Source organism: Jaculus jaculus, chromosome X (genome assembly GCF_020740685.1).
Source record: "Jaculus jaculus isolate mJacJac1 chromosome X, mJacJac1.mat.Y.cur, whole genome shotgun sequence".
Classification (NCBI taxonomy): domain Eukaryota; kingdom Metazoa; phylum Chordata; class Mammalia; order Rodentia; family Dipodidae; genus Jaculus; species Jaculus jaculus.
Genome location: NC_059125.1, coordinates 112,329,317 through 112,355,970, shown reverse-complemented (window position 1 = coordinate 112,355,970; position 26,654 = coordinate 112,329,317). Strand labels below are relative to the sequence as shown.

The window sequence follows — 26,654 nt, the reverse complement described above, 5'->3', positions numbered from 1 at the left end:
GAACTATGAACCCTCCTTGGGTATTTGGAAACCATTTTATCCAAGAATAGTTTCATAGGGAGCTAATAACAGTATGTGGAATTTTGAGAGAACAATACGTAGAGCTCTGCAATACATTAGGCTTTATTTTAAAATGAAAGGACCTTAAATTCTGACCTTGACCAGACAAATAAAAAGCAGCTACCTAAAACAAAAGTTTGTTATAGAAGTAGCACTGTTCCTTCTCATTGTCAGGGATGAGTCAGTCTTCCTCCCTCTCTCATTTTGATCCCTTCCTTTCTTTTCTTTTTGCTTATTTTTCTTTGAAACAGTGTCTCATGTAGTCCAGGCTGGCCTCTTCATTTGTTATGTAACAGGATGACCTTGACTTTCTAATCTTCCTCTCTCCATAACCCAGGTACTGGGATTACAAGTATGCACCACCATACCTAGTTTATGTGGTGCTAGATCTACCACAGGACTTTGTGCATTCTAGACAAGCAGTCTACAGCTGAGCTACATCTCATTCTCCATTTATCATTTTATAACACTGTGTAATCAGTGGCTTTCAATTTGTTTTTCTTTTTTTTTTTTAACTCTTTTTTGTTATTGTTGTTTTTTTCTGATTTATTGAGACGGGGTCTCCCTTTGTATTCTTGTAGGTTGGCCTGCAACTCACTATGTGTTGTAGTTACCTTGTGTTGCTGAGATAAAACACCTGATCAGAAGCAGTTTATGGGAGGAAAGTATTTATTTTGGCTTATAGACTTATGAGGAAGATTCATGTTGGCAGGGGAAAGCATGGCATGAGCAGAGGCCAGGCATCACCTCTGCCACAACAGGTAGAAAATGCTAGTAGAAGATTGAGCCAAATTCTGGCAAGTGGGTACTGGATATAACACCCCCAAAACATACCTCCCCCAGCAATATTTCACTTTCCACATTTCCATCAGCTGGATATTGTATTAGTCAGGGTTCTCTAGAGGAACAGAATTACTAGAATGAATTATTTTATAAAGGGAATTTATTCGATTAGCTTACAGTAGTCCAATAGCAGTTGCAGGCCTGAGAATCACCGAACCTGGTAGCTGCTCAGTCCATGTGGCCAGATGCCTCAGCAGTCCCGACCTGGCACTGCAGATGGTGCCGGAAAGCCTGGAGGCTACCTGAGGAGCCGCTGGGTTTCGATCACGTGGGTCTTCAGTTGATGTTGGTCTTTAGTCCGCACTGGTCTTCAATCCAAGCTAGAAGGTAGGGAGCAGCTCCGGCATCCAAGTGGAAGGAAGGAAGGAAAAGGGAACTCTTCTACCCAGAGCTTCCTTATATCAAGTCCCTCTCTGAGCGGGGCCGCCCACTCTGGGGGAAGGGCTCACCCTGGGAGAAAGACCTCCTTCTTTAGTTGATTCTTCCTAGAAGCAGCCTGTGGATTACTAAACAGATCAAGTTGACAACACCTTAACTATCACAGATATTAACCACTCAGAACCCATGAGTTTGTGGTAGACATCTGATTCAAACCACCAGACTATATAATTCAATTAGGTGGCTTTGAAATCATGATTATCCTGCCTCAGCCTCAGCCTCACCCTCACCCTCAGGTATTAGGATTTCCTTTTATGATATTTGTTCAATTTCCTAATCTGATGGCATTAGTATTAGTGATTGAAATGCTTAACATAATTTTCAGTATAGGATGCCATAGGAATTCTTCAATAAATCATATGTCCATTCTAGGTGCTGCATGAAGGGGAAATGCAGACATAGACTTAGTGTCATAGTATGGTTATGCTTGACTGACACTTGCTGCTGGCCTTTCTTCATTTTGCTGAGCTATAGTTTCCTTGTCTCAAATGGATACAAGAAGGACTCTTACAGGAAGTAGATGAAATACTGTATTCAGCATAGTACCTAGAATGTGTAAGTTTCAAAGTGTTATTATTTTATTCAAGTAGTACTTATTTTGTACCAAAAGATCTTTGTTAACTTAAAATTTATTTTTCCAGCTATTTTACTTAAAACAAACATCTGTAGAAAAAAGTTAAAAAAATGAGGCAAGTGAACAAATAAGCAATTTAATAGCTATCAAGTAGCAGGGGTTCATATTAAATAAGCAAATTACTCATTTTCAAAATTTGGGGCAAATAATTGAAAAATCAAACCCTGACTATGAGACCAAGAATGATTGCCTTTAACTCTGTTTTTGATTTCTTTTTTTCTTTCTTTCTTTCTTTTTTTTTTTTTTTTGAGACAGGCTGGCCTTGAAGTTGCTATGTATCCCACTTTGAGCTTGTAGTCATCCTGCCTCAGATTTTTTTTTAAATATGGAACGCTTCTCGAATTTGCGTGTCATCCTTGCGCAGGGGCCATGCTAATCTTCTCTGTATCGTTCCAATTTTAGTATATGTGCTGCCGAAGTGAGCACCTGCCTCAGATTTTTGAGCACAAAGTAGGTCTACAGCTGTGTACAACCATGGCTGGTTCCTCTATCTCTGGTATGATTTAAATTAGACATTTTATTTATTTATTTATTTTTGGAGACATGGTTTTATGTGGGCCAGGCTGGCCTGGAACTTGCTGTGTAGCAGAACTTTTGATTCTCCTGCCTCTGCCTCCCAAGTCTTGGGAATACCGGTATGTGCCACCATACCTCGTTTATGAACTGCTAGGGATCAAACCCAGGGAGGGCCTCAAGCATGCCAGGCAAACACTCTCTATCAATCCAGTGTTACTCCCAACCCCAAGAAAAGATTTTTTTGTAATGTTACCATATGGCAAAAACTTGCAAAGATAGTACAGAACACTCATGTGAAACCATTGCTTAGTTTGCTACAATGGCTGCAGCTTATAAAATGTATAAAAATGTACATTACTATACACAGAAATGTACATCAGTGCAGTGTTTGTGTGCAGTTTATGGCATTTCATCACATCATACGTGTTCATAGAAACACCTCCACAATGAAAATACAGAGCTAGTTAATCACTAAAAGCATAACAACTCAAGAGGAAATGGAAGGAAACAAAATCTATTTATCTGTATTTTTATACTCTGTTCTTTTCCCTCATGTTCCAAAATTCTTTTATCATTTTCCTTTTGATGGGAGAATTTCCTTTAACTGTTCTTCCAGGCTTATTGTGCTGGTGACAAATTCAATCTTCCCTCATCTGAGAATGTCTTGATCTCTTTCCCTTATTGGTGAAAGACATGTAGAAAAAAATATTTATTTATTTATTTGCAATCAGAGAGTAAAGGGGGTTGGGAGGGAGAGAGTGAAAGAAAATGAGAGAGAGAATGAGAATGAGAATGTGCATGTGAGGGCCTTCAGCCATTGCAAACTGCAAATGAACTCCAGATACATGTACCACTTTGTACATATGGCTTTATGTAGGTACTAGGGAATTGAACCTGAGGTTGTTAGCCTTTGCAGGAAAGTGCATTAACCTCTGAGTCATCTCTCCATCCCCTGAAGGACATTTTAGTTGTATTCAAGATTCTTGGTAAATTTCAGTACTTGCAAAATCTCGTTTATCTTTCCTTATGGCCTTCACGGTTTCTAAGGAAAATCTGCTGTCATGTGAATTGATTTTTGTTATACATAAGATGCATTTCCCTCTAGATGCTTGTAAGATTTTTTTGTTAAATATTTTCAAAAGTTTGAGAATATATTTTAGAGTAAATTTCATAAGGTTTAACGTATTTATGTGTTGTGCAGCTTTATCAGTGTGTAGATTTATGATTTATTTTAAGTATACTACTCTCTGCTCATCCACAGTTTCATTTTGTTTCAGTTATCTACAGTTAAATTCAGCACAAATTATTAGTAGGAAAATTACAGAAATAAACAATTCATGATTTAAATTGTAGTCCATTCTGAGGAGTGTGGTGTTCTGCCTGGATGTGAACTATCCCTTTGTCCAGCACATTCATGCTCTATACACTAACAGCATATTAGTCATTCAGTAGATATCTCACTGTCAGAGTGACTTTCCAAGTATTGTAGTGCTTTTGTTAAACTAAGCTTGGGGTGAGGGAGGTGAAGGGTGAGGAAGGGAGGGAATATGAGTAAGAATGAATGTATATGAATTTGTATTGTAGTAATTGATATAATTATTCTATTAGTTATTAACTCCTTCTTATACATTCTTTTACCATATGTGTAGAAGAAACATAGTATACATGAAGTTTGCTACTATCCAGTGTCAGGTGTCCACTACTGGTCTTGAAAGATCTCTTGCTGACCGTGGGGAACTACTGTAATGAGCTAACTTCCTCCTTACTTCTGGGACTATTTTGGTACAGATGTTTGATCTCATGTTATTCTCTCTCAGAAATCTCTGATGATTATTTTTCTTTAATATTTTAGTTTATATTCTTTGTGTTGCTCAATTGGCAATGTGTACTATTAGGCCTTCCAGTTCACTCATTTGTACTCTGTGTCTGCCTTTCTTCTGTTAAGCCTGCCTTTTCAATGAGCATTTTATTATATTTTCAGTTTAGAAAATTCCATATGGTTATTATTTATATCTTGTATTTATTTTTATATTTTTTTGTAGTCTAGGCTGGCCTTGAACTTGTGATCCTTCTCCTTCAAGCCTCTCAGCATTCTTGAAATTGTTTATTGAAGCATTTGGAGAACTGCTCCTTTCAGTCTCTATCAGACAATCCGAGCATCTATGTCATCTTGGCATTCATAGTTATACTTCATTTGTGCCACTTTATTCTCAGTATGGTGTAGGTAGTTTTTAGTGGAAATCTAGACATTTTGTGTATTATGTCATGTGAAACTAGCTCTTATTGAAACTTTCTGTTTCAGCTGTCTGCCTTTGATAGCTCTGTCACAGTATGGGAAGATGCTGCCTTATTACTACCATGTGGGTCTCAACTCATTTTCTCCAGTTTACCTCTGTCAAATGGCCTCCTTAACTGTTGAGATAGTTCAGTGACACTGCCCTGTTCGAGAGGAGAAGGAATCCCTGGTCACTACTTCCCTAGGTACGATAATGACTCACCAATGGGGAATGAGGGGCCTGTGTAACCTACAAGGCAGTGGTGAAAGTTCTAACTCTACTATCTCAGGGGAGTGTATGTTTTTCCTGATAGTCTGTAAAGCTAGACATTTAGGCTCCCTACTAATCCTTTGGTGATGCAGATGTGGTGCCACATTTTTCCTGTGGTGTCTACATGGAGGTAGAGTGGTTATTAGCTCTGTATTTTCTGTTTTAAAATGTTTAACTTATTTATTAGAGAGAGGGGGAAAGAGAGAGAGAGGGAGTGGGAGAGAGAATGAATGAGTGTACCAGGGTCTCTAGACACTGTAAACAAACTCCAGATGCATGTGCCACTTTGTGTATGTGGCTTCATGTAAGTATTGGGGAATTGAACCTGGGCCCTTTGGTTTTGCTGGCAAGTGCCTTAACCACTAAGGCATCTGTCCAGCACTAGGTCAGTGTTTTCTGTCCTGCTCTTCTGCCCTATTCCTGACCATTTGGCTAGGTAGAACAGGGTCCTTGTCCTGTTCCCTCCCTGTCTCTCATTCTTGTTTGTAAATTTCATTTTTAGTTACCATAGAGCTTTAGGTACCACTATGGAATTTTAAACACAGTTTAAGTTGATTCTCTTGCCCCTGTCTCCTCTATCCTCTTATAGGATATATATCATTTCCCTTCTTTCTGTTTATATATTGCATGGGTAACGATGTGCTCTTACCCCTTGCCCCCTTCCTTGTCATTGCCTATTTATTCTTTGTCTTCTCCTTTCCTCGCTTCTTCCCTCCCACCCTACATTCTTCCCTTCCCTACTTCCTCCCTTCTTCTCTTTTCTTTAATTTTCTTAAGAGATGTGGGGGGGGGGGAAGGAGAGAGAATTGGTGTGCGAGGGCCTCAGACATGGCAATCGCACTCCAGATGCTTGTGGCTACCTAGTAGGCATGTGAGACCTTGCACTTGCCTCATTTGTGTGCATCTGGCTTATGTGGGACCTGGAAAGAGATCGAACCTGGGTTCTTAGGAATCACAGGCAAGTGCCTTAATCACTAAGCCATCTCTCCAGCCCTGCCGTTTTTTTTTTTTTTGTTTGTTTTGTTCTGTATTCATTGTCATTTCTAGGCTGTAATTTTCTTTATTTTTATGTTTGGAATATACGAGGAAGATGGAATACCAAGAGAACTCACCACTGTTTTACTCCTTATGTCTTAAGTCTTTAGATTGTCTTTTCTTGCTGACTTTCTCAACCATGGTATATTTGTTTTATATACAGTTCTGTTTGGTAGCTATGCTTTTTAGGAGGAACAGAGAAAGACTCCACCTACTTCATCTTCCCAGCAGTATAAGTTTGACTTCTTTTTGGCCTTCTAGACCTTTTGTCATTATGGCTTAATTACATCTCAACTTGAAATGAGAGACTAATCCTTGTCTTATCTCTGAAGACTTTTTGAAATGGCTTTATATGCCATTTTAATAATTGGTTAAGAATGCTCAAATTATCTTTAGTTGAAACATTTCCTTGGTCTGTGAAAAAAAACCACACACACACAATAAGCCAAAGATGCAAATACCACACAGACAAGTGTCTGTTACGTGTTTAAGAATATACTTATATTAACAAGTAACCTGCTTAATATAAAGGCCATAAAAGTGAGATGTATAGGTGATATAGATTTTGTGAACAGAAAAAGCTTCCAAGTCAGAATGGAGGTCTAGTGTCATACTTAATTTAGTCATGTAATTAATTCTATATGATGCTCAGTACACATCTCTACAGCACTGATTATACTGCAAATACATAACTTTTATGAAAATCCTTCAGAGACGTATTGGAACTTTACATGCCTTGAAAGAGTAAATAAAAATTGAGCTGATTGAAAGGCTTCTGTTTTAACAGTAAAGTTCCTCAGTACTAACCATATTGTGAATTTATTTTGTCCTTCCTGCTGTGTTACTTATTGAGGGATGTCTAAGAGTGTGGCTTCAAAATAATAGCTGTGGAAAAACTCATAGGCTGGAAGAATTTAAGCAGAAGGCTGGCCTAAAATTTGTTATGTTGCTGAGGATGACCTTGAACTTGTGATACTCCTTTTTCCAATTATGCTTAATGGACTATTTAGATGTTTCTTTTTTAGCATAGATTTTGATAATTGTTTTTATTATAGGAGTCCTGCACACATCTGGAAAAACATTTTAAAAAACAAACTAACTGTGAAAAGTAAATCTTTTGTCCCTAGAGGTAGTCACTGTTTTGTTTTACAATATGCTTACAGATGTTTTCTATGGAAGTACAGGCATGTGAACTTACCCTCTCTTAAACACAAACAGAAGCACAGAACATACACTAATCTAGGTCTGCTTTCAAACTTAATATATATTACATATTTTTTCACAGCAGGACATGCATATCTATTTTTCTATTTTTCAACTCTTTTTTTTTAGATAATTTATATGCTGTAGTATCACTCTCCTATCTGTATTCCTCACAATCCTTGCCAATCATGATTCTACTCTCTTAGTTCTAGATTTACTTATTATTCTGATATTTTATGGAGGTGTAATTATACAATGTACTGTTGTGCCTTGCTTCTTTCACATATTCCTTTTCAGAGTCATCTTAAGTTATACCATGTATTAGTATTTTATTCCTTAAATGACTGAATAATTTTACATTATATAGATATACTCCATTTTATTTATTCATTCATCAGTACATTTATATCTGGATTATTTCCACATTTTCCAATCAATAAAAAAACTACTATGAAGATTTGTGTACAGGTTATGATGTATGTTATCTTATTAATTTTAGCAACTTTATAAGAATGCCCAGGCTATATGGCATAAAAGTCCCTATCATTTACACCTTATAACCATTGAGTTTCTAAATCTTTTCTCTGCTCTGGCCTTCTCCCTCCTGTAGAAGTATATTCTTTTTTTTTTAATATGTATATATTTTTATTGACAACTTCTATACTGACAAACAACAAACCATGGTATTTCCCTCCCCTCCTCTCCCCCACTTTCCCCTTCATAACTCTGCTCTCTGTCATATCCTCTCCCTCTCTCCATTAGTCTCTCTTTTAATTTGATATTATCTTTTTCTCCTATTATGAGGGTCTTGTGTAGGTATTTCTAGGCACTGTGAGGTCTTGGATATTGAAACCAATTTCTGTCCGGACAATTGTATGTAAGGAGTGCTACCCTTCCTTTGGCTCTTATATTCTTTCTGCCACCTCTTCTGCAATGGAACCTGAGCCTTGGAGGGTGTGAGATGTTTCAGTTCTGGACACTCCTCGGTCCCTTCTTCTCAGCACTGTGTTGCCTTTTGGGTCATCCCAGTGATCATCACCATCTGAAAAGAGAAGCTTCTCTAAACAGAAGTGAGAATAGCATTAATACATGAATATGAACATTAAGGGTAGTGCTTTCAGGGCAGTTTGGTGAGAATGATATATGCATTTATGCTGACAAGAGCAGGCTTTATACCCTTAATGTTCATAACCTCCCCTGCCATAGGCTTTTGATTAGGTTTTCAGTACCAGGCACGTACTCCCTCTCATAGAGTGGGCCTTCAGTCCAGTTAGAGAGCAGGTTTCCCCCAGAGCAGACATGCCACTATTGTACTCGTTCAGTCATTTGACCTGTCTGGCCAAACTTGAGGCTTCCAGTGTCCACTGTTTTCACTGCTGATGATTTCTGTCTCCTATAAGGCTGCATACAGTGCAGCTTTTTCAAGCTTTCAGTTGGCTGGGCTACAGGTAGAAGGTTTTCTGTTCAGCACCAGCTTGATTTCTCACTGAAATTGCCACTCAGGCATGTAAAGTCTTCAGTAATATGGTCTTACCATCTCTTTCTCATGGGAAACCAAGGGCCTTGACAATAGCCTATAATGTTTTGGAGGCAACAGGGATCCCCCTGGCCAACAATGCACTGGAAGGCATCCTATCCCTGGCATTGAAAATTTTCTAGTAACAATCTATGGCTTCTGGATGTGTCATTTTTCAAGAAAGTAGATTTTCATAGGTCTTTTTCAGAATATCTTGAATTTTAATTGACCCTCTCCCACACTTCCTTTATATAATCTCTTCCCCTGACTTCACTTAGGCCTTTCCTGTCCCTGTAATCTGCCCTTCTACTTACATATATACAATACCATCCTCTTAAGACTTTCCCTCTCTTCCCTCCCTTATTTCCTTTTTCTGGATTATGGGCCTCTGCTACTAATTTTTGGCTGCAGATCACGCACAAGTCTATACATTTGTAGCCACCATCCACATATGAGAGAGAACATGTGACATTTGGCTTTCTGGGCCTGGGTTACCTCACTTAATATTATCCTTTTCAGATCCATCCATTTCACTGCAAATTTCATAATTTCATTTTTCTTTACTGCTGAATAGAATGCCATTGTATAAATGTACTACTTATTTATTGTCCGTTCATCTGTGGATGGATATCTAAGCTGGTTCCATTTCCTAGCTATTGTGAATAGAGCAGCAATGTACATGGTTGTGCAAGTATCTCTAAGGTAGTGAGAGGAGTCATTGGGATATATGCCTAGGAGTGCTATAATTGGGTCATATGGCATATCTATTTCTAGATGTCTCAAGAACCTCCACAGTGATTTCTACAGTGGCTATACCACATTACATTCCCACCATCAGTGTGGAAGTGTTCTCCTTTTACTGCATCCTCGCCGACATTATTGACATTTGTTTTGTTGATGGTAGCCATTCTGACAGGAGAGAGATGGAATCTCTAGGTAGTTTTAATTTGAATTTTCCTGATGGCTAAGGATGTAGAACATTGTTTTAGATGTTTATATGTCATCTGTATTTCTTCTGGTGAGACCTCTCTTTTTAGTACCATAGCCCTTTTTTTTTCTTTTGATTTTTTGAGGTAGGGTCTCACTCTCTGGTCCAGGCTGACCTGCAATTCACTATGTAGTCCCAGGGTGACCTCGAACTCATGGTGATCCTCCTCTCTGCCTCCCGAGTGGTGAGATTAAAGGTGTGGGCTCCATAGACCATTTTTTAAATTGGGTTGTTTGATTTCTTATTGTTCTGTTTTTTGAGTTCTTTGTATATTCTGGATATTAATCTTCTGTCAGATGTGTAACTGGCAAAGATTTTCTCCCATTCTGTAGATTGTCTCTTTGCTCTATTCACAGTGTCCTTTGCTGTACAAAAGCTTTGTAATTTCAGGAGATCCAAATGGTTGATTAGTGGTTTGATTTTCTGAGCAATTGGGGTTATATTCAGAAAGTCATTGCCTATGTCAATATGGTGAAGGGTTGCCTCTCCCTTTTCCTCTAGCAGTTTCAGTTTCAGGTCTGATATTAAGGTCTCTGATCCACATGGATTTGATTTTTGTGCATGGAGAAAGACAAAGATCTATTTTCTCCTTCTACATATAGATATCCAGTTTTCTCCGCACCACTTGTTGAGGAGACTGTCTTTTCTCCAATGAATGTTTTTGGCATTTTTGTCAAAAATCAGATGGCTGTAGCTGCCTGGCTTAACATCTGGGTACCCTGTTCTTTTCCATTGATCAACATGTCTGTCTTTGTGCCAATACCATGTTGTTTTTGTTACCATGGCTTTGTAATATAGCTTAAAATCAGGTATGGTGATACTACCAGCCTTATTATTGTTGCTCAGAATTGTTTTGGCTATTCGAGGTTTTATGTAGTTCTTAATGAATTATAGGATTTTTTTTTCTATTTTTGTGAAGAATGCCATTGGAATATTAATGGGGATTGCATTAAATGTGTAGATTGCTTTTGGTAAGATTGACATTTTCACAGTATTTATTCTTCCAATTCAAGAACATGGAATGTCTTTCCATTTCCTTGTGTCTTCTGCAATTTCTCACTTGAGTGCTTTAAAGTTCTCATTGTAGAGATCCTTAACTTCCTTGGTTAAGTTTATTCCAAGGTACTTTCTGTTTTTTTTTGAGACAATTGTGAATGGAAGTGTTTCCCTGATTTCATCCTCTGCATTTTTGTTGTTAGTATATAGGAAAATTACTGATTTTGTATGTTTATTTTCTATCCTGCTATATTGTTAAAAGTGTTTATTAGCTTGTGTTTGGGTATGGTTCTGACTTGTTTCCCAGCTCCAGCTATGGGTCTAGTACCACTGAGGGGATCAGTTAGCCAAATCAAGAGCAATTGATTCCTCACCATGGCTGTGTGCCACTATTGCACTTGTGTGGGCATCACATCAGGTTATTTGTTGCTAATTAGGTTAGACAATGAGTTGCTTGGACAGATCTTGGTCATTTCCCCCAGTCGCCCATGTAGCGCCTTCTGGCACTAGACACGCTGACTGACTGGGGACTGACTCTCTCCTGGCTTCCAGCCATGCAATTCCATTTTACGTATCAGCTGTGTATGGAGTCATCAGCAATAGGGTCTTAACACTGGCCTTTGGTGGGTCATCAAGTACTCTGACAGAAGTCTGTCATTGTTTTGGGAAACCTTGTAGGTTTCTCTGATCAAAAGCTCATTGTGGATGGTAGCCCCAAGCTGGAAGTGGGGGTTAAAGGTCAGTGCCCACTAAGAAATTGAGGAAAAGCATAACTAATATACAAGAGTTAGAGAGGAGAGAGATAGAGGGGAGAGGGGGAGAGGGAGGGAGGGAAGATGTAGAAGATTTAGGTTAGTCTTCATCCTACCCTCTCCAGTGTCTTGTGTTTCAGGTGTTTCCTGTGAGGGTCTAGTGAAGGTTCAGCCATTTGGTCTGTCTTTTAGGAAGTAGAATTTTATGGTACCATTGCCGTTTGGGTCCAGATTATTGTTTTCCACCCTTCGATTTTAACAGTTTTCTGGTAGAGTCTTGAGGGTCTTTTATGTATAGAATCATATCATCTGCAAATAGTGATGATTTGGTCTTTTCCTTTCTAATTTGTATCTCTTTTAGCCCTATTCCTATGGCTAAGAGTTCTAGAACTATATTAATAAAGTGGGAACAGTTGATACCCTTGTTTTGTTCCTGAATTTAGTGGAAAAGCTTCATTTTTTTTCTCCATTTAGTATTATATTTGCTGTAGGTTTGTCATAAATAGCTTTTGTTATGTTGAGATATGTTCCTTCTGTTCCCAGTTTCTGTAATACTTTTACCATGGAAGGATGTCAGATTTTGTCAAATGCATTTTCTGTATCTATTGAGATGATAATGTGATTTTTGTTCTTCAGACCATTTATATGATATATTACATTTATTGATTTGTGTATGTTGAACCATCCCTGAATCCCTGGGATAAAGCCAACTTGGTCAGGATGAATAATCTTTTTGATATATTCTTGTATTCTGTTTGCCAATATTTTGTTCAGAATTTTTGCATCTATGTTCATGAGGGATATAGGTCTGTATTTTTTTTTTTGTACTGTCTTTTTCTAGTTTTGGTATGTGGGTGATGCTGGCTTCTTGGAATGAGTTGGGTAGAATTCCTTCATTTTCTATTTTATGGACAAATTTGACAAGCAGGAGTATTAGTTCTTCCGTGAAGGTCTGCTTAAATTCACCAGTGAACCCATCTGGGCCTGGATTTTTTTTAGTTGAGAGACTTTTTTATAACTATTTGGATCTGTGTACTTGTTATAGTTCTATTTAAATGGTTTATCTCATCTTGATTTAATTTTGGCAGGTCATATTAATTAAGGAAATCATCCAATTCTTTCAGATTTTCAAACTTAGCTACATATATATTCTTAAAGTATGTCCTTATAATTTTCTTTATTTCTTTGATATCTTTTGTAATGGTTCCTTTTTCATCTCGAATTGGATTAGTTTTTGTCTCTTCCCTTTCTTCTGATCAGATTTTCTAAGCGTTTATCAATCTTGTTTATCCTTTCAAAGAACCAACTTTGTTTAATTGATTCATTGGATTATAATTTTTTGGTTTCTGTTTCATTAATTTCTACCCTAATCGTTATGATTTCTTCTCTTCTACTGATTTTTGGTTTGCGTTGTTCTTCTTTTTCCAAGGCCTTAATGTGGAACATTAAATTGTTTATTTGTGAACTCTCTAATTGCTTAATATAGGCACTTAGACCTATAAATTACACAAGGTTTTGGTATATTGTATTATCATCATCATTTGATTCTATTAATTTATTGATTTCCTTTTTGATTTCTTCAGTAACTCATTGATCATTCAATAGTACACTAGGTTTGCCTGGCAGGGAGGTGTCCTGTGTGTGCACAGGCTGCGTAGATTGGCGGGCCGCAAGGGCCTCTGTGGGATTCTGATCATTTTCCTCCTTTCTGGTGGATCTTGGTCTCCCTGGCTTCTCCACTGCATCTAAAATAACCTATACTCCTTCAGTTTTCAGAGGAAGAGTGTATTTTGCTGTGGTTTTGCTTAAATCCTTCCCTAGGCTGGTTTGGTGTGGTTCCTATGTGGCCATGTTACCCAGAAGTCGGAAGCATAGTTTTCTTAATAAATTTTCTTGCTATGCTTGTTTCTAGAAAAGGAATAATGCTGTAGTATATTAATATTTAATAATTCTATAGTCATTTACCTAGAAATACCAAATTTGTTGTAGACCTTGCATTTTTTTTTTTATTTTGCACAAAGCTATCTACATACCTTTCCATGTGTAGTTGTGAGATGAGAGTCTGGAAGTGGTTTTGCTTTAGTAAATGTATGTGTAGTTATGTCCTCATTGTTCAAGAAGGTTTAACAATTTGTGCATTCTACCATCTGTTTCCCTACAACATTAAGAAAGCTTTTATTTTTAATCTTTGTAACATCTGTAATGATCATTTTTAGTCCTCGTATATCCATACTAAATCACGTTCCAGAAGTTTGTTACTAGCATAAGATCTCAAAAACCATCAACAAGGCTGGAGAGATGACTCAGAAATTTAAAGCACCTGCTTGTAAAGCTGACAGCTCAGACTTGATTCTTCAGTACCCACATAAAGCCAGATACACAAAGTGGCACATGGATCTGGAGTTCCTTTGCAGTGGCAAGAGGCCATGGGTGCCCATTCCCTCTATCTCTTTCTCATTCTATTTCCTTGCAAATAAATAAATAATATTAAAAACTATTACAACCCAACTTATATTTTTCTTGAGCTCCTGTTATTTTGTTTTCTAATTCATTTATTTTATGATTTATTTATCCTTTATCCTTTTTGTAGTACTGGTGATTCAACCCAGTGCTTTTCACATGCCCATAGCATTTTAGTACTTTAAAATATTTATTTTGTGACAGGGTCTTGCTAAATTGCCCAGACTGGCATTGAGTTTACAATCTTCCTTCCTCTGTCTCCTCAGTAGTTGATATTACAAGTCCCATGTCCAGTTTGTATTGGAATTTTCTGTGATCTCATTATGCTGTTATTTTCTAGTTCATGAAAATGAATACCTAGTATATCCATTTTTAGTTTTTTTAATGTGCATATTTAAGACTATAAGTTTCCCTGTAAACTTTGTTTTTAGCTGTTTTAAACAAATTACACTGTGTAGTGTTTGCCATTGATTGAATATTTTGTAATTTCCATTATGATTTCTTGGAGACAGTGCATTATTTACAGGTTTAATATGTTTAATCTTAAATGTTCTATCTTTGCTTGTTAAAAGTTTTTTTCTTCACTTGCAAAGATTTATACACCTAAAACTCTGAGTTGATAGCTGTGTTCAAATTATGTATAACTTTACTAAATTGTTTTTGTATGATTCTGTCAGTTACTCAGATGCTAAAAATCTTATATTCTAATTTATAGTCAATTGCTTATTATTTAAGTAGTTTCACTTTATATATTTTGAAGTGGTGTATTATATACATAAAGTGTAAAATTGTCTTCAATTTTTGAATTGAAAATGTCATCATGATAATGGTCATTGTGGGAAAAAAACCCTGTATCTTTCTGCTTCTCTTTCTCCCTCAGTGATATCCACTTAGTATTACACTGGCCGAGGAAATGACAAGAGGTTGTCTTGAAATTCATTTCTAGCTGTTTGTATTCATAGCCACAATATTTATGATCCTATTTTCCCCAAATGTAGTATATAACAATGGCAGGGAAGAATGAGGGAAATAATTCTGACATTATTTAGGAGAAAAAGGTACTTTGGAACTAATAGATAAGGCTTTCAGATGCTCTATTGACTGAGCTCTCTTGGTGCCCTTGGTTTGATGCTTCTAATAGTTTATATTTGTTCTTTCAGGCTGTATGTTCAGCTTCACTGTGTATTATTTTTTTTTTATTCATACATTGGTCATGTGTACCTGTATCTCTTTCTTCTTCATAGTTTTTGTGTTTTCTTATCCCTATTTTCACTTTCATATATGGGCCAGAGAGAACACTGTAGCTCAAATTTTAATCTTACTTGGTTGCAAGAGACCTTAAGAAGTGTTTAGTGGTCCCATTCCATCCGTAACACACTTTAGATGAAGAAAGTGACATCTTCATAGGTGAACCACAATGGTCACTAACACCATTTTTGGTAAAGTGGAGTTAGAAAATTTCCCCTTTCTGACTTCCACATCCTATTTTTCTGCTATTTTTTCCCCATTTGAGGTTCTCATTATAGTCATAGACTTTACTATCTTCTGACTTAGTAGAGTGTTCTCTCTCTATAAACTGCTACAAAACTGTTTCTTCCTCTGAGTCTCTTTGATTTAAAGGGGCACTGTGACCTCAGTTGGAATCTTAGTTCCATCTAAGGGTTTGTTTGTGAAGTAAATGCCTGAACATAAATCTGTCAGCCCTTGTGTACTGAGAAAACAAAACAAAACAACAACTGGTTTTCTAGGGCTCTAAAATTTCTTTGAATGAATATTTTTAGTCTAATTTCTCACTAGACATTGATAATAATCCCATCTGTTATGATGACTATATTAGACTTATCTAGTTTAGAAATTCTACCTCTGGTTTTCTTAGTTAAATATCCTTTTCTTCACATGTCATAGAAACTTCCAGGATATTTTCTATGAATATTTTAGCTCCTTTGGATTACGCTACTGTTTGGTGTGTGTGCTGGTTGAGGGCAGATGGACCTATCAACATGGAAAGTATCACAGATCTTTCAAGCAGATCAATGAATCCATGAACATGGCATGCATTTTTCAGGGGTGATTTGTAAGAATTTTTCAGAGTTTAAGCTCTACAACATCTCTCTGACCATAGTTACTTTGTGTGTTCAATGACTTGATTCTCATAAAGTCATTTTTCATTTACTCATCACCCTTTCAGCATGAAAGTTTTGTAAGATATCCTTGCTTATGTGATGTTGGTTATTTTTCTATCCTTTTTGGCCCTTGCCCCATCATGTACACATTTCATCATCTTCCTCTATGCCTCTTCCTCCTTTCTAGAGAGTTTGTAGGCTAATGATGGAAAGCATTATACTTAAGAAAAGTATGGGGAAAGTTAATACTGTGACAATTACTATTCCAGTCCCTTCAGATTGGAAAGTTGTTTTAGGGGCTATGATGGTTTTTAATTTTTTTGAGTTGGTATCAGAGCCTTACCCCTTCTGGAAGCTCAATATACTGTGGTTAATATTTTTTTCTCTTTAAACTTCTTGAAGGTACTGAAGGCTGATTCAATAAATGTACAATATATAGGAGTTAACTAGGAAAAGTGTGCAATGCAGAAGCCACTGAAGGTTGAGAGAGCACACAAGGATGATAAAATAAACTAGAGTGGGACTCAGTTTGTGTGGTGGTTGTGGAGGATAATGAGAATTAGAAAGTGACCAGTACCTCAGTGAAGGGTTTTATTTATCACTCCAAACAGTTTAAGTTTTATGCTGCTGTACTTGGGGAGCCCTAGAAATATTTTTTAAACAGAGGGGTGACTTTAGAATAGCATTAATGCCATATTTATCAGACTGCAGTTTGTAGAACAAGTTGAAGGTAGGCAAGCTATGAAGTCGGGAGATTGGCTAGAAGGCTAATATAAACTAAATTTAGTCTAATAAAAGAAAGAGAAGGGAAGATGGATTTGAATGCCAGTTAAAGATATCCTAAGTTTAATGGATGAAGGAGTGTTAGAAACTATGGATAAAGAACCTTGGGTTTCTGGTGCATACTCCTTGGTGGATGAGTTGCTATTTTCAGTTGTCAGAGAAGACAAGAGGGTTTTAGAGAAAAAGCCAATCATTTGGCTCATGTGAATTGTTAAAATTTAGATGTATTACAATCAAGGTATTGAGTTTAGAGTATATCTCAGTAATACAGCTATTACTCAGAATGTCAACAACCCTTGGTTCAGTTCCATGATAAGGAAAAACAAAAATCAAGATGCTCATCTGCCACCCGGCTTAACTAGAAAACCTTTGGACACATGGGCCTAGATAATAGAAGAGATGATTGTTGTAGGAATATATTGCAATATGATTTTCTTTGCTACCAGGAGAAGTCCAAACTTAAGTCCAGGTGTGTTTGCCAAAAGTTTATTGTTTGGTAGCTAGAGTAATAGTCTGGTGGAGTCTAGTCTTGTCACAAGATATTTATGAGAAAAAGTTTTCATTAAAATAGTTGTGTTTCTAATTTTATCTTTATTTGAACTGTTTTTAATTTCAGCATCAGTAATTGTGATATTTAGAGTTTTATTTTGCAACAATTATTGTTCTCTATTGGGTTTTTTTCTTTTCTTTTTTTAGTTTTTCAAGGTAGGGTCTCACTCTGGCCCAGGCTGACCTGGAATTCACTATGGAGTATCAGGGTGGCCTCGAACTCACAGCAATCTTCCTACCTCTGTGCCCCCCCCCCCAAGTGCTGGGATTAAAGGTGTGCACCACCACGCCTGGCAAGTGTTCTTTCTTGATGTGTTGAAATTTTAATTTCATTTGAGGTTACTTCTAGCTGTTTAGAATGAGTAACAAAGAAAGACAAGATTGTATGTTCTGGGTTCTACATATTTAGAAATTAACTCCACATAGTTTTGTGTGTGTGTGTGTGTGTGTGTGTGTGTGTGTGTGTGTGTGTGTTTAGAGACTTTATTAGGTTAAGAGACGTAAAGAGGAGAGTGCTCCTGCCCAAGAGAAGCCAAAATCAGCGTAAAGCCCCAAGATTTTGTTTTTTGAAAAGTCAATTAGTTAATTGTTTTTTAAATTTAATAATTTTGTGTTTTTGACATTTTCATACATATAAAATTTTGATCATGTGTATACCATATTACCCTCCCTTACCCTCTCACCCTCATCACCATGGCTATGCCATGCAAAGAATGACTCTCCTCCACAGGCAACCATTAACTGTCATTAGCTCATCAGGGAGGGCAGTAGTCTCCAACACTTCCCTTATCCAAAACAGAATGTTGACTGGCCCCATCATGTACAGGTTCATGAGTGGAATTAAAATATAACTTCATTGTAACAGAAATTAATCAATTGCAATACAAATTGCTATATATATCTTGGAGTTACTTTTGAGCAAGAACTTAGCAGGAGTAGGTAAAACTGCTTGTCTCTGAAGGTGATAGTTTCCATTGTACTAGCTGTACTGGAGTGAATGGGAAAGAGACATAAGGAGGAGCATTTAGAGACAAGTGGACATGATGGTTAAAACTAGGTGTCAACTTTTTAAATTTTTTTGGGCAAACATGTAGATAGTCTGTAATGAGATCATTATTAGATCTCTGTCTTGTCAGTAGATTGAGTAAATTTGATTATAATTTCTAACGTGAGTGGTCTTGCCACCTTCTTGGCATGAAAGCAGACATTTTAAAGAGAAATGCTTGTGCCCTTCCTTCCCTTTGGCTATCAGACTATTGGATCAGTGGTCCCCAGGAAATTGGAATTCCTCAGGAATCCCATGCTGTGGGAAAGAAGGCTGAAACTGAATGGCAGAAAGAAGAGGAACTTGTCTCCTAATAAGAGATTTCACCCAGCTCTGACAACTTGTTAGACCACCTTGCAGGAAAGACAGCCGAGACAACACTTTGACCAGCACTGCTTATTTATATGTGTACCTATTTTCCTCTATTTACACCTGAACCTCATGTTAGTTCTGTGAAGATAGACCTGGAAGGAGTATCACTGAACCTCGTTGTTACATTGAATGTATGTTTTTTCTCTGCTTTTTGCTATTATTTGTGTCCTTAATTGGCCTATTGGGGAAGGTGGCTAAGCCCAGCTTGTTTGGGCTGTCAGAGCCCACACTTTCACCCTAAAGTCTCCTGGTAACAGTTTCATCCAATCATTCAAAATACTTACTAGAAAAAGAATGATCTCGGGCTGGAGAGATGGCTTAGTGGTTAAGAGCTTGCCTGTGAAGCCTAAGGACCCGGTTCGAGGCTCGGTTCCCCAGGTCCCATGTTAGCCAGATGCACAAGGTGGCGCACGCATCTGGAGTTCATTTGCAGAGGCTGGAAGCCCTGGCGCGCCCATTCTCTCTCTCTCCTCTATCTTTCTCTCTGTGTCTGTAGCTCTCAAATAAATAAATAAATTAAAAAAAAAAGAATGATCTTTCCTCCTAAAAGAACAATAAACCTAGCTTTAGGCAGGAGCTTCACTGTCAACTGCTCTGGTTCTCCAGCCTGCTAGTGGGTCAATTCACTAAAATGAGCTTCTTTGTCTTGTTCTCACTGCCACATGTATATAATTTCATATTAGCTGGGTTCTCTGCACATTCCTAACTATCATGTGGGGGAGGAAACTTGCTTGCTTCTCCTTTATTACTCTGGGTATTTTGCCTCTGTATATCCTCTTGGGTTGATGCTATTATGGGAAACTAAGTTACACAGAGATGGAACCAGAGATAGAGTGGAGAGTAAGAAAATTTATTAATGTTGACATGCACTCAGGGGAATAACTTCCAAAGTCTGAGTACTAAGCTCTGATAGTACATGGGTTTATACACAGTATAGCTGACAGTTTGACATCAACTTGAATTTTTACACTAATGGTGGGTTACAAGTTTCTAAGGTTACATGATATTGTGGCACAAATAGAAAATTCTTTAGCAATGTCAGTGATAAGAAAGTACAAATGTAGAAAAGAAAGCTGTTTGTTTAGGGGTGTTTGTGCCTATGGCTGCACTAACCAGATAACATACAAGAAAGGTACAGCTACATAGATAGGGAGGAGACTTGGGGTCATGCTGTCTTCCTGGTACAGGCTTATACAATAGAAACTGTGTTTTAGATTATCATTTGGGCCTGGTTTCTTTGTAAAATTTCTTCTACCACAGTGCTTTCCAGAATTGTGCAGCACCCTTGATTACAGCTGCACCTCACTGAAAGTACTAAAAACTTAACTCTGCATATAGAGCTTGGCATACTGCCAGCTGCAGTGGTAGTTTCCAGATGAACAAAGCTAAATGCCTGGTCATAAGGAGTTTATGAGTGGAAGTGATGAACCGTGTATAAGATAGAGCAGAATGTGACTGTTGTCCACTTGGAGATCTGGGAGGGATTTTTATTTTTGGTTTTTTGAGGTTGGGTCTTGTTCTAGCCCAAGCTGACCTGGAACTCACTCTTTAGTCTCTGGCTGGCTCCTACCTCTGCCTCCTGAGTGCTGTGATTAAAGGCGTGCACCACCATGCCCAACTATGGGAGGAATTTTATCTCCATAATGATGAGAGAGATTAGGCACCCAATTAGAATGAGCACCATTACTGGGTTCAGGAAGGACCCTGAATGGTGGGTGGGTCTGACTTAGGAAGGGCTTGCTCCAAGGGGCTAAGCCCAGGAAAAGTTGAGGCAGAGCCAGGAAGAAGCTGCTGCTGCTTATAGCTGACTTGGATAATACTGTATCAGATGGGAGTTCTAGTGTCACCAGGGTAGGGTGGCATTCCTTTTCCTTTGGGCCATTTGTTGCAATCAGCTTCCCATTGCTGGCAGAAAATCCACATCAAGTACAATTTGTTGGAAATAAAAAGGGTTTATTTTGGCTTACAGACTCGAGGGCAAGCTCCATGATAGCAGGGAAAAACGATGGCATGAGTGCAGAGTCGACATCACCTTCTGGCCAGTGTCGGATGGACACAACAGGAGAATGTGCCAAACACTGGCAAGGGGAAGCTGGCTATAACACCCATAAGCCCGCCCCCAACAATGAACTGCCTCCAGGAGGCGTTAATTCCCAAATTGCCATCAACTGGGGACATGGCATTTAGAATACCTAAGTTGATGGGGGACACCTAAATCAAACCGCCACACCATTCCCTAGCTGACTTCAGAAAAAACTGCCGTGCTCTTATCCATATCATGACAAATTCTTTAAGTGGATTTCTAAGCATTCAGTAGAAATGCACTGAGAGTAATGAGCATGGGGCTGGGCTTTGTGTTTTTTTTAGGTTTGATTAAGTTGGAGTACAAGTGTAAAAGCATATCAGAGACAGAGGGAACATAGTGAGCAAGTAGCATGGACTTGGAAAGTAGGGCACATCCTAGAATAAGGCAATTTGTTACATATTATGCACTAGTACTTTGCGAGGAGAAATCACCAGGAAGATATTCTTAAATGGAGCCTAGAAAAGAGGCACCCTGCTGTTCTCAGAAGTCTTGAATATGAGTGAATGTAAATGTGTGCAAGTGTGTGTTCTTTTACCAAAGTCACTTTGGTTTGGGAACATCACAATCTTACCATCTCAATTGGTCTGATCTACTATCTTTTACAAACAAGTGCCTTTAATTGCTGAGCCATCTTCTCAGACCCTGATCTACTATCTTGGATTCATTTAATTATACCTCTGGTAAATGTCACTGAAACAGAAAATGAAACTTAGGGCTTGGCTTTAAAGTACAACTCAGAATTAGGCATTGTTGTAAAGGCCTTTTCTTTTAAACTAAAAAGAATGTGCCATATTTAATTCTTTGGAGTAATAGCCTTATTCTAATTTTCTTCAAATATTTATTTAATAGCTTTGCTTTTTAAAAAAAGTTTCTTTCATTTTCCCAATTAGCCCTTTTTACTGTCATTCAAAGGATTTAAATAGTACACGTGGCAGGAGGACCTTGTTATACTTTAGTGTCATATACAGCAGTCCTCATATTATATATTTTCATTTCATAATCCAAATACCCTTCAGTTTATAATTAAATCATACGGAGTTAATTTTTGACATTTTCTTAGTGTTATAAGTTTTATATATATATATATACATATATATATGTATGTGTATATATATATGTATGTATGTTATATATGTTATAATTCACATACAAAAGTCTTAACCTTTTTACATGCATGGCTTTGAGTTTTGTCACACATGCCATTGCCATATCATTGCTATTACAATGATGATATTCCATTTTGTCTCAAATTCTTTTGATGAATAGTCACTCACACTCTTACCTCCAGTCCCTGTCAAAGATAGATCTGCTTTCATTCTTGATGATTTTGCCTTTCTCATAATTTCATCTAAATGGAATCATAGTATAGTTAGCTTTGTGAATCAGAACCCATTTACTTAGCCTAATGCCTTTGAGAGAGTTTTCCAAAGGGATGAATGTAAAAGTGGCTTGTTCCTTTTTATTGCAAAACAGTATTTTTTTGTGTGTAGACATACCATTTTTTAGTTATTTTCCAGGTGACATATATGCAGGTTGTTTTTAGTTTAGAGTGATCATAAATAAATTCACTATAATTATTGTCATAGTGATTTTTGAAAATATAAGATTTCATTTGTCTTAACAATATCTTGGAGGAAAAAATGCATATAGTAAATGCTTGGCTGTTTTAGAGAATGCGAAAATGTATTTTCAGGGCATAGGTCCATTTTTCACTTTCATTAGCAATCTATGGGTTGCTTAGTATTCTTATCTGTTCTTTGATATTGTCAAGTTTCAAATCTAAAAAGAAACCTAGTCATTTTAGTAGGCATACAGTAATGTCTTTGTGGTGGTTTGATTGTATATCTCCCATAGATTCAGGTATTTTAGATTAAGCTTCCTACTTAAGCCTCCAGGAGCCTGCTGGAAGAGGTGTGCTGCTGGAGGGGGATCTTGAATCCAGTGCTAAGTTGTGTAGAGAGCTCGTTTGAGCTCTGGCTGTTTTATGTTTACTGGTGTTGCTTGTTTCTCTCTGCTGTGGGCGCTAAAGAGAGCCAGTTTCCTTCACCATAAGCTGCTTCTAGTTGGATGTTTATCCTAGCAACAAAAATGTAACTGCAACTGGTGTATCTATTTTATTATTTTATTTGTACTTGACATGCAGAGAATTAGGTGTCAATTCATTCTGTCATTTAAAGCAACAATTTATTTTAGTTGATTCTCATGCCTCCTTCTCTACCCAATCCTCCTCTGCCTCCCATTTCTTCTTCTCCAGTATTGTCTTTCCTTTTGTTTGTATGTCATATGTGTCCTTTTGTCCTTACCTTACCCTTCTTCCTATTAATCTCTTCATATGTGTTCTTAGCTATATTTTATATTTATGTGTTTTATGTACATTTTCCCTGTTACATAAATATACACACTTAATAGTTATTATAAGCTAGGATTTATATATCAGAGCACATGCCATTTTGGTCTTTCTGAGCTTGGGTCACTAAATTATAATTCTTTGAAGATCCTTCAGTTTTCCTTGAAATTTCATATTTCTGTACTGATGAATAGAATTCCGTTATATATATATGTATATATGTATCACATTTACATCATTTATATGTTGTTGGTCATTTAGGCTGATTCCTAGTCTTAGCTATTGTAAATAGAGTGACAATAATCATGGATATGTAAGTATGTCTGTAGTGGAGTATGGAGTCCATAGGATATATGCCCAGGAGTGGTATAGTTGGGTCACATGGAAAGTATTTCTTTTTTTTTTTTTTGAGAAAACTCTATATTGATTTCCATAATAGATGTTCTAGTTTGCACTCCAGTCAGCAGTGGATATGAGTCCCTGATTCTTAGCAACCTTGCCAGCATTTGTTTTCAGTTTTCTTGATGCTAGTCATTTTGACTGTGGTAAGATGATATCTAGAGTGTTTCTAATTTTTATTTCTCTATGGCTAGACATGTTGCACATGTTTTAAGTACTTGGTCATTTGTGTTTATTCTTTTGTGAACTGTTCATTTTGGGAGCCCATTTGGTGATTGGCAGGTTTTAGGTATTTATTTTTTCTATTTCTTGGTAAGTTATAGGGATTAGCCACCTGTCTGAATAAAAGTGGGAAAATTTACTTCCATTCTACAGGCTGTTGGTTCACTTTGCTGGTGGTTTCTTTTGCCAGGCAGAGACTTTAAGTTTATGTAGTCCCATCTGTTAACCCTGAAACTGCTAGAGGGAAAAGTAGAAAATATGCATCATGATATAAGCATAGGCAAGAACTCTCTGAATAGGACTTTGATAGCAAGTATACTCTCTAAAGTATAGAGTAATTAGGGTATGTTTTCAGGAGTGGTATAGCTGGATCATATAGTAGTTTAACTTTTAGCTTTTTGGGAAACCTCCACACTGATTTCCATAGTAGTTGTATCAGTTTATATTCTCACCAACACTGAATAAGTGTTTCTCTAGGTGGGGGCTGGAGAGTTGGCTTAGTGGTTAAGGTACTAGCCTGCAAAGCCAAAGGACCTTGGTTCGATTCCTCAGAACCCATGTAAGCCAGATGCACAAGGGGGCACATGGATCTAGAGTTCATTTGCTGTGGCTGGAGGCCCTGACATGCACTCTCTCTCTCTCGCTCGCTCGCTCGCTCGCTCTTTGCCTCTTTCTTGCAAGTAAATAAATAAAAATTAAAGCATAAAAATGTTTTTTTTTTCTTTTTTGATAATTTTCTTTATTTATTTATTAGAGAGAGAGATAGAGAGAGAATGGGCATGCCAGGGCCACCAGCCACTGCAAACGAACTCCAGATCCATGCGCCCCCTTGTGCATCTGGCTAACATGGGTCTTGGAGAGTCAAACCTGGTTCCTTTGGCTTTGGCAGGCAAATCCCTTACCCACTAAGCAATCTCTCCAGCCCTGGTATTTGCATTTTCTACCCAAATGAGACAAGCTTCAGGGCTGAGGAGTCACCATCCATTCATTCACTCCTTCAGTCAGTCTGTACCTGGTGCTCCTTTTTGAGGCCCTTTGATCCTAGCATTCGGGAGGCTGAGGTAGGATGATTGGTGTAAGTTCGAGGCTAGCCTGGGACTACAAAGTGAGTTCCATATTGTTTACAATTATGGCAGTTGTGAATAAAATAAAACAAAAGTAAGATAAAATAAAAGAGAGACTGATAGAGAGGGGAAGGGGATATGATGGAGAGAGGAGTTTCAAAGGGGAAAGTCTAAAAAATGTTTTTTGTGTTTTTAAAGAGTTTCTCTAGGTGGGAGTAAATGTGGGTAAAGTCCAGGAAACAGAAAGTGGCCCAAGATATGGTAAAATGGGGAAGATAGTTGAACATACAAGAAATGAAAGTCAAGGAGGAATACTGGGGCAAAAGTGTACAGCAGGAAAGGAGGGGTCTGGGAGATGGGGGACCAGTGAGGAGGAGGGAGGGGTTAGAATCAATAAAAAGAAACATGTATGAAAATACCATAAGGAAACATGTTGATTTGTAACTTAATTAAAAATGGTGATGTCCAGAGCTGGAGGATGTATATTTGATATTAGTGGTTATCTTGACTTCTATAAGAAAAGCTATGATGCTTGAACCAGTAAAACTAGCAGAGGCCAAAGCCAAGGACAGGCAGTTGAAACAGCTTAGTGACATTGTCAGCTGGTCATCTCATGTGTGTCTTAAGCTTAGTTGGCTACACCTATGCTTCTCTTTATGTGACTTGTTTGATCCTCTCTCAGTGCAGATTGGCTTTATCTGACTGTCTGCATATAGCTGCTCAGAGTTCCCAAGTTTACTTCTAGCAAGACTAGACTTATTCTCAGATTTCCATGAGTGTACATTTAGTGTAGGAAAAATTCTATCCTTTGTCCAGTCAACTTTGTTTAAGGTTGATAGTATAAGAAAGAGCCATGTTTGGGCTGGAGAGATGGCTTAGCGGTTCAAGGCTTGATTCCCCAGGACCCACGTTAGCCAGATGCACAAAGGGGTGCACACATCTGGAGTTTGTTTGCAGAGGCTGGAGGCCCTGGCATGCCCACTCTCTCTCTATCTGCCTCTTTCTCTCTGTGTGTTCGTTGCTTTCAAATAAATAAAAAATAAAAAGCAAAAAAAAAATTTTTTTTAAAAAGAAAGAGTCATGTTTATTTTTGGGTAAAAGGTATACAGTTCTCAGAGATTGAGGAGTATTGGAAACACCAAAAGTTCTAATAGGGCTATTTGTTGTTTACTTATCTTTTATAATGAATTTTAGTTAATTTGTTTTTCATAATATAAGGTTCCTAGAGGATATGTTAAGTATTGGGTTAATTACTTTTCTTGCTTCTTTGACAGATACATGACAATAGCAACAAGGAAGGGTTTGTTTTTGCTTATAATTTGAGGGGATACAGTCCATAATAGTAAGAAAGGCATGGAGGCATAAGAATGAAGCAGTTAGTCACTTTTAGTCCACAGTGAGAAAGCAGAGAGAGATGAATGCTACTGTTCAACCATCTTTCTTTTTTATTCAGTGCAGGACCCCAGCCCATGGAAGGGTGCTTCTCACATTTAGGGTGGATCTTCCCACCTCAGTTAACTTCATCTACATACCTAATTTATAAATTTTTGTCACAGACATTCCCAGAGATTTGTTTCCATGGTGATTCTGAATCCTGCCAAATGGTGAACCCAGGTTAACTATCACAATTATTAAAGATAAAAGCTAAATTAAAGATTATAAAATTAGAAAAAGTAG

At 37.5% G+C, this 26,654-nt stretch overlaps 1 protein-coding gene and 1 non-coding gene across 3 annotated transcripts in view; one reads left to right on the top strand and one right to left on the bottom strand.

Moving 5' to 3' along the window:
• The window catches only part of Klhl13 (kelch like family member 13), a 188,964-nt gene that overhangs the window by 20,081 nt on the left and 142,229 nt on the right, over positions 1-26,654 (top strand). The gene's annotated exons all lie outside the window — the stretch shown is intronic.
• Positions 2,295-2,401, bottom strand: LOC123456791. Its single transcript, XR_006634669.1, has one exon. It is a non-coding gene; the product is annotated as a U6 spliceosomal RNA (small nuclear RNA).